The 9,246-nt window shown below is 42.5% G+C and overlaps 1 long non-coding RNA gene across 1 annotated transcript; it reads right to left on the bottom strand.

The window, feature by feature from the left end:
- Positions 1–3,513: 3,513 nt before the first annotated feature.
- On the bottom strand, positions 3,514–4,190 carry LOC134217633 (uncharacterized). Its single transcript, XR_009981113.1, has 2 exons — positions 4,056–4,190; positions 3,514–3,990 (listed from the first exon to the last, which is right to left on the bottom strand). It is a non-coding gene; the product is annotated as an uncharacterized LOC134217633 (long non-coding RNA).
- Between the last annotated feature and the right edge of the window lie 5,056 nt (positions 4,191–9,246).

Consider the following 9,246-nt stretch of genomic DNA (forward strand, 5'->3'; position numbering starts at 1 on the left):
CGAAGCGTAATGATAAATCTTCCCTTCCCGGTACAATCAGGCCAATAAATTGTCTCCGGCGTCCTGTTTCTGTCACTTTATGCAGCTAATTTCTAGCGCCACGGTTTCAAGGCATTACCAGGCAGTGCCACTTGCATACTCGGAACTAATTCCTTATGGAAAATCAGTTGAAGCGGATCGAACACTGACCACCGCGACCGTTCGCAAAATGTACAGGTCCATATCGGTCCGAGGAGTAATCCCAGCTCAAGATCAAGCCAAAATGGAATGCATCGTACTATCGTCGGTGCGGTGGTGCGTACTATCTATCGTACGTTGTGTGTCGGTGAATTATGACCAAAAAGTAGTTCTTCTAGTTCTGCAGTTCGCAGCGCCATTTCATCGTCTACTTCCATTCGTATAGCAACTGCTGCACCAATGCACCGTGCTCACCGATGCGCATAACTCCTGCATCTCAGGATTCCGGGACTCCCGGTGCTGCTGCTGGTAGCAGTCTCAAATAGAGTGCAATATAATTACGAACTGTCATTACAACTATTTATTGCGGCCAACTCCCTGGATGTTGTTGTTGGCGCTCTCAGTTAGGTCGACGAACTACTTTGTGTAACAAGTTGCGTACATAGTGATACGGAGATCAAGATTAGAGGTGATATAACGGGTTCAAGATTGTATGGTTACGTATTATTGGAACGACGGAAGCCTTAAATACACCTTGGTGTGCCTATTTGCTAATGATCGTTATGGAACACCGACACGATGATATTAGGCTCTGACCCACCTGCGTCAAATTAAGACCCACAAAGTCCAACCCCAACAAGGTGTAAATTAATCGCACCTCTTCGGACTACCATTTGAAGTTGGCTAATTCCTTCCTGTTAACGCACATTACGCTCGTTTTTTACTGCGCGAGGGACGTGGCACAAACATAGAGTCAAATGGTTTTTCTGCAGCACTGGGCAGGATCGGTAATAAATGAACCTTTGCAGGTTCGCATGTTTTTCCAATTTATCACCTGTCTAGTTAGAGTTTTTAGCATATTCTTTTCGCGAGCTACAACGCACGAGAGCAACCAATTGAAGTTGTTCGATGTTTTGAAAAGCCTGCGCCACCGGGTTCGGTGATCTACTGGTTTGGTCGTTCTACTCGAGGACTTATGTTGCTGTCCGAGCTGGAGGGGTCTCTTTTCACGAAGTTTCCCCCCGCAGGGAAGGCTGTACCGTTTTATGTGGCTACTTCCATTTCTTTTAGTCGGGCAGCAGCGGCGAGGACTTGTGTGGTATTTGCAAGCATGACTGTTTTACGGGCAAGCTTAAATTACATGCTCGGTGTAATTTAGCGAATGATTAATTGAGACTTCGACTAAGGTACTCACATTAGTGTCAATCATGTTTTGTGGGCGGCTGTCGATTATAGTGCACAGTACCTACGCAATTGTGGCGAGCGGCTGTACGCTGATGGCTAGGGTTGCTGAACGATGTTTCCGGGGAGAGTGATATACATGATTGAAATGCATACCCGATTGAGGCGGGCTATCGTAATGTTTTCGAATGGACTTTATAAACTAATGAACCGGCTCCGGAATAGTAATTTATAATATTTATGGTTAGATTTTATTAATTCTTAAATGATTATGTACAACGATATGCTCGCTTTTTCGAATTCTAGTTTCAGAACAATTCACAACTAAGTAAGTGCTAATGCTTCTTTGATTCCTCAGATCTGCCACTCTACAGCACCATTGAATTGTAAATCCTTACTATGATTCCCTTATTTTCCCATAAAAAAATAAATTTGTCGCTTTGGAATGAGGGTCCGTTGTCGCTTTGGATTATGAGCGGACATCTTCAAACCAAATATACTCTACTTGTCATAAGACGAGTTTGTACAATTCTATTTAATTCCTCTACTTTATTGTACTTTCGACAGAAACGTATTTCGACCTCAACACCTTGTACTGGACTCGACTTTTCTTTTCGTATCAAAAATACTTTATTCAACACTTCATTAGTTTTGTCGGCATCCTTACTATCCATTTCAATTAGGATGTTCTTGTAGACAATGGAATTGATGGATTTTTCTTCGAAAGTTGTAAGCAAGTTCTGCATTTTTTGGAGAAGTTTTCAGTTCTTTTAGTCATACCAGGCCACCAAAAACATTTACGAAGAATTCGTTTTGTTGAGGCAATACCCATGTGTCCCTGGTATGCTGATTGTAAAACCTTGCTTCGCAAACGATCAGGGATCATCGATCATTCTTGAAAACCAAACTTCCTAAGGTAGGCAGATGATCAGCTTGAAGTTCATATCATTGTTATCCTGTCTCTCATATTCCAGTACTCAAACAATTTCAGATTCTTGAAAGTTCAATATCACACTCCGATATTTTCTGTGTTTCATTACATGATCTATCAATGATCTAGCTTATTATATATTTATTACCAGACTAAGGTCGGAGTGGCCTGTGCAATACATAATAGTCTTCTCCATTCAGATCGGTCCATGGCTGCACTTCGCCAACCACGCAGGGTCCGCAAATCGTCCTCCACCTGATGGATCCACCTTGCCCGCTGTGCACCTCACCTTCTTGTTCCCGTCGGATCGTTGTCAAGAACCATTTTCACCGGATTACTGTCTGACATTCTGGCTACGTGCCCGGCCCACCGCAGTCTTCCGATTTTCGTGGTGTGAACGATGGATGGTTCTCCCAACAGCTGATGCAACTCGTGGTTCATTCGCCTCCTCCGCGTACCGTCCGCCATCTGCACCCCACCATAGATGGTACGCAGCAATTTCCTTTCGAAAACTCCCAGTGCGCGTTGGTCCTCCACGAGCATCGTCCAGGTCTCGTGTCCGTAGAGAACTACCGGTCCAATTAGCGTTTTGTAGATAGTCAGTTTGGTACGGCGGCGAATTCTATTCGATCGGAGCGTTTTGCGGAGTCCAAAGCACGTACGATTTCCTGCCATCATGCGTCTCCGGATTTCTCTGCTGGTATCGTTATCGGAGGTCACCAGGGAGCCCAAGTACACGAATTCGTCAACCACCTCGATTTCGTCACCACCGATAGAAACTCGTGGTGGGTGGCTTACATTGACCTCTCTTGAACCTCTTCCTATCATGTACTTCGTCTTCGACGTGTTGATGACTAGTCCAATCCGTTTAGCTTCGCTTTTCAGTCTGATGTAGGCTTCCTCCATCTTCTCAAAGTTACGTGTCATGATATCAATGTCGTTGGCGACTGGACGGACTTCGTGAAAATCGTACCACTCGTGTCAAACCCTGCCCTTGGTATTACTCCCTCCTGTGAGACTAACGATTTACTTGGGGACACCTTTTTGTCCCTCCAGGGATTCTCCTGGGATTCAGGGTCGTTATAAAATGGCTCCAGAAAGAATTGGAATATGATTGGTAGGAGAAAGGACTTCCCTTGAAAAACGTCACAAGGTGGAATAACGATATAGTGGAAAATAGACAAATTATCAGGGCTTAGCAAGTATTGATTAAAAGAAGAGAATTCTTAATTAGTTAATTTAATTTCATTTTCTTTTGTACATTTCGTACGGAAGGAGAAGTAGAATTGCACACCTCTAAACTCACATGATCATCGTAGCTGCATTCGTGCACGTACCACAGCACAACCGCTTCCTCGCCGGGGTGGGACTCTTCATTTTCTCGTTCAGCGCTCCCTCATACACGCCGGCAAACTTCTTCAGGCACAGGTAGCGTCCGGAACGGGGTCGAGCATCGACGGGAACCTCTAACAGCGAGCAACGGTTTCTCTGCGCGGTCCGGGCTTGGTTCTTACAGCTTGGCTTTCTCCACATGAAGGCTTTCGACGGTTCACTTCTTGAATTGGATGATGAATAACCCGCGTCCACAAGGGGTTGAAGCAGCGAGGACCGCCCGTCGAAACTACAGGCACTTCACAACCGGGGTTTCACCACGCGTCACTTCACTAATGGCCAACTTTGACCTTCGACGATATCGTTCACTGGTAGAAAGAATACTTTTTAAAAAAAAACTGATAAAAGACTTGTGGTGTCGTCTGAGGTTCACCTGATAGAGAGCTGGACTCGCTGATTCCAGCTGTTTTTATTCCATCCTCGGTCCTCGTTTTTGGCTTCTGCTGTGTCGTTCTTTCCAGACGTCAGATGACATTGACGGTCATGACCGACTGTGGCTTTCGGTGGTAGCGCTCAATGGTAGCGCATAACGTGAGGTGTGCGTTCACAGATATATAGTTAGGGTGTGCAAAGCGTATGGGAAATAGGTGGATGTATTCGATTCATAAATTCATTTTCAATTCACATTCATTAATTTGTTTTCAATTCATATACTTTTTTTTATTTCTTAATTTAACTCTAATTGCTAGCATTCGAAAATAATAATATAATAATAAAAAATGACACTATATACAAAAAAACTATTTACAAGTAATGGAACCCAAAATCAATGGTTACACTCCCAAGCGATGTAGACACGAAAGACCATCACCTTGCCGTAACCCTCTGCGCGTTTCGAAGGGACTCGAGAATGCTTCTGCAACTCGAACTACGCACATCACCCGATCCATCGTCCCCTTGATCAACCGTATCAGTTTATCCGGAAATCCGTTTTCGTGCATTAGCTGCCATAACTGGTCCCGATCGATTGTATCATATGCGGCTTTGAAGTCGATAAATGATCTAGCTTATACAGAAGGTGTTTATCGAAAGAGTCAAAACCAAAAGTCAAAAGATTCAGCAGGTTTAAATATATTCTTCAACTAATCTTGATAACGCATCGGCAATATTCAACGATCCTGGAATACTTTTTACTTCGAAAGTATATGGCTGTAGCCTTAATGCCCAGCTTTCTGCCTTAGAAACTGCTTGTTTCTGGATTCTGTGTTTACTATTGAAATTGAACTCATCGGGTTTCGCATCAGGCCGTGTGGATATTTTTTCCGCAATCGTGAGATTGCGCACATGCAATGATACGAGGGTTAGAATCTTCATCAAACTGTACAAGATCAGCGCCTATAATTTATTAGTCAAACTTTTAATTATTTAAAATATTAAAATAATACACCTCGATATCTGGATACCTAGGTGGCTACAGCGTCGATACACCTATGCCTGGCGTATTGTAGAGCTCCATAATCGTTGGTCTTGGTTGATGTTTTTTCCGGTTTCCCCAAACGTTCAGGGTCCCCAAGTCCGACTCCTCCGCGTGCAGCCAGCGGTGTTCATGGCCTTCCACCCACGAAGTCACCGGCCTTTATCTGGTTCTCTGTTGAATATTGTTTTCGCTATTCTTTCTTCCAACATTCGCACTAAGTGAACAGGCCACTGAGATCGTATTTTATACGATTCACAATATTTTCTTCTTTGTATACTTGATACAGCTAATGATTTATGCGTCTGCGCCACACACCATTTTCTAGTTTCCCTCCGAGTATTGTGCGCAGCACTTTTCGAAAACCCCGAAAGCTCGCCGCTCCGCCTCTTTTAACGTCCATGCTTCATGTCCATAAAGGGCCACTGGTAGAATCAGAGTTTTGTATAGAGCAAATTCTACATGTTGCGGGACCTAAGCTGGTTACGTAATCCGTAAAAGGTCCTATTCGCAGCAGCAATACGTCTTTTCACTTCACGGGAAACGTTATTGTCACATGTCACAAGCGTTCCAAGGTAAACAAATTCTTCATCAGCAACGACACCACTAGATCTTTCTCTATCTCAACCAGCCACCATGTACTTTGTCTTGGTAGAGTTAATGGCGAGGCCTATCCCGGCTGTCTCCTTCAGTGGCATAATAGCCTCCACTACTGCTCTGCGATCGATTCCAATGAAGTCGATGTCGTCCGCAAAGCCCAGGAGCATATGCGACCGTATAATGCCGTATGATAGTGCCGTTACTCTGCACGCCAGATATGCTAATAGCGCCCTCGAGTGCAATGCTGAACAATAAATTCGAAAGTGCACCACCCTGCTTCAATTCGTATAAGGTCACAAACGAGGTTGACACTTCGTCTGCAATCCGAATACTTGATTTCGAGCCATCCAGCGTTGCACGTACCATAGTCTAAGCAGTTTCGGCGGAAAACCATGTTGGAACATTATCTGCCACAGCTCATTTTTTTGCACTGATTCGTACGCTGCTTCGAAATCAATGAACAGATGGTGAGTCTGCAAGTTGTACTCCCGGAATTAATCAAGGACCATCCGCAGGCTAAACATCTGATTCGTCGTTGATCGGCCCACCCGAAAACATGCCGGGTATTCGCCGACGAAGGACCCCTCAAGCGATCTCAGAATGTTAAACAAGATATGCGACAGGATTGTGTACGCCGAGTTCAGAAGGGTGATCCCTCTGTAATTGGCACACTCTAGTCTGTGTCCTTTCTCATAGATTGGGCATATGAGGCCATCCAACCAGCCGGCAGGCAGTTTTTCATCCTTCCATATTTTCTGGATAATGTGGTTGATTGATTGTTCCAGCTGCTCATTTCCGTGTTTGGGAAGCTCGACCGGGATCTCGTCCTTCCCAGCAGCTTTACTGTTTTCAGCTCGTTTAGAGCCTTCTTTACCTCACCGTCGCTGACTATGTCCAACTTGCTCCTTAACACCTTCATTTTCAGAATAATATATATAAGTTATATTACCTAAGCAATACGGAGAAGCGTCCGCTCTAGTTCTGTACGATCTACCTTACTGAGATATCCTAATGTTCGAATACTTCTACATGCATTATTTTTCAAACATTCATATTTAAACCTTCACAAAAAAACCTTCCTTGATTAGTTCGCGTTAACGTCTTGTTTTCTCTTTGATATATTAGCTTTTCAATAAATGTAGTCTATCCTAAAAAACTTTTGGCTTCTGCTAGCGATTTAGGTGCTGGAGATTTTTTAATAACTTTTATTTCATTTATGCAAACATTATGATTTTTCAATCGATTTAAAGCTTCAGCCAGGTTTTTGTCGTGATCCTCTTTGGGTTCTCCGTGAACTATTATACCAGTCCGTTTTCTTCCCTTCAAGATAATTGACTGAAGTATTTCTTGAAAAATATCTGGTAGGTACAATACATAGACCAAAAGACAATCTGCAGTAACGGTTTCCCCGCATCCTCGCAAAAAAAATGGTTAAATGATTCTAGACATCAAGTTCTACGTAAAATTATGCACTGGTGAGGTCGATAGTTGAAAAGAATGTTGTTCCGTTGAGCACCATGAGTGTTGATTCAAATGTAAGCCTTTTTAAATAGTGTTCTATAGATCCACTTATTCGGGCCACGAGGATCAATCACTAAAGTCATCCTTCCCTTTGAGAACAACCAAATGTGATGAACAAAATGATCTGCTTGCTTGTCATAAGACGAGTTTGTACAATCCCATTGGTTGTATGACATTCGCCAGAAAGTCATTTGCCAGAAAGCTTTTTGCCAGAATCAATTTGCCAGAATGGACCATTCCCCAGAAAGCCGTTTGCCAGAATGCAACATTCCCCAGAAAGCCATTCGCCAGAATGCACCATTCCCCAGAATTGGTCATCTCCTATTTGCCATTGGATGTGATCCCTTCGTTAGAAATAGATGTTTGTCAGGATCAGGCTTGTAAAATGTCATCTGCATGTCATTTGACTAATTTGTTAATAACTTTCTTCAGAAGTAAAATTCACATCATAATTTTAGCTGTACTCATAACGGTTGAGTAGGGCTATATTTTTGTTCAAGGGTACATTGCTCTAAATATAACATCTAAGGCTGGAGAGTGAAAACTCTCCAAAATGTCACGTGTCATTTGACATAATGTCATTTGAATGACATTTTGCTTCCTACGCCCCAGATTACATATTTACAGCAATGTCTTGTTAGACAAAGTTGTAGGCACATTTAAGCGCTATAAGTTTGTCATACATCAATAACCAATAGCTAACTTGCCAATGGGCAAGGCAATGGTGGATGTGACTCTTTCTTTAAATGTAGGCACTTGCCCAGATTAAGGCAATGGCGGATGTGGTCCCTTCTTTAAAAATAGTCGATTGCCACAAATGAAGCAATGGTGGATGTGATTCCTTCTTTAACAGTAGGCATTTTCCCGGATAAAGGAATGGTGGATGTGACTCCTTCTTTTAAAGTAGGCACTTGCCCGGATTGAGGCAATGCTGGATGTGATCCCTTCTTAAAAAGTATAGGTTTGCCAGGATTAAAGCAATGGTCGATATAATCCCTTTTTAAAAGAAGGCGTTTGCCCGAATTAAGGCAATATTTGATGTAACTCCTTCTTTAAATGTAGACGCTTGCCCGGATTAAAGCGACGGTGGACGTGACCCCTTCTTTAAAAAATAGGCGATTGCCATAAACGATGCAATAGTGGATGTGATCCCTTCTTTAAAAGTAGGCGTTTGCCGGGATTAATATAATGGAAGATGTGATTCCTTCTTTAAAAGTAGGCGCTTGCCCGGATTAAGGCAATGGTGGATGTGATCCCTTCTTAAAATTAGGCGCTTGTCTGGATTAAGGAATGGTGGATGTGACTCCTTCTTTTAAAGCAGGCGCTTCGTCGGATCAAGGCATTGGTGGATGTCATTCCCAGTAAACCACATATCGTATAACAAACAGCAAATAAAGTCGCATTTGTGTCCATTAAAAATCTAAATCGCACTGCATATCAAACTTTATCAGTTTATTGTCGACAAATGATGTATTGAACGTATCATATACGATAATTTTTACCATAGTGAAAATCAATCGTAATTGTGTAAATAAAAACTCATAATTACTTATATTCCTTGTAATATCCTATATCAGTGCGAATGAATGTCTACGTGAATCGTAATACAATCGAAACCACCTCAGTCCAAGTGTCTTGCAGAAGTTTCAAGCAGTTGTAAAGATATAAATTGTGTAGTTTATGTTGGACAAAAATCCGACCCACTTCAAGATTTGCACTATGGTGCCGTGGTAGAGTATCCGCCTGCAGATCCAAAGATCGCATGTTCGAGAGCTGGTTAGATTTTTTTTTTCATATTTTAATGTTTAATCGTAATACTGTTCGTATGATGTCGGGAAAAATCGTGAAATAAAACTCCTATGTACCTATATCGCCTCCACTTTGGTACGTATATAGCCATTCTGTGCATTATATACGATTTAGTTGGTTCTTATATGATAACCTATATCAAGAGTTATAGGTACCAAAATGTTGACTGGGATTCCTACTTTAAAAGTAGGCGCTTGTCCGGATTTACCCTTTCAGGACG

Source organism: Armigeres subalbatus, chromosome 2 (assembly GCF_024139115.2).
Source record: "Armigeres subalbatus isolate Guangzhou_Male chromosome 2, GZ_Asu_2, whole genome shotgun sequence".
Taxonomy (NCBI): domain Eukaryota; kingdom Metazoa; phylum Arthropoda; class Insecta; order Diptera; family Culicidae; genus Armigeres; species Armigeres subalbatus.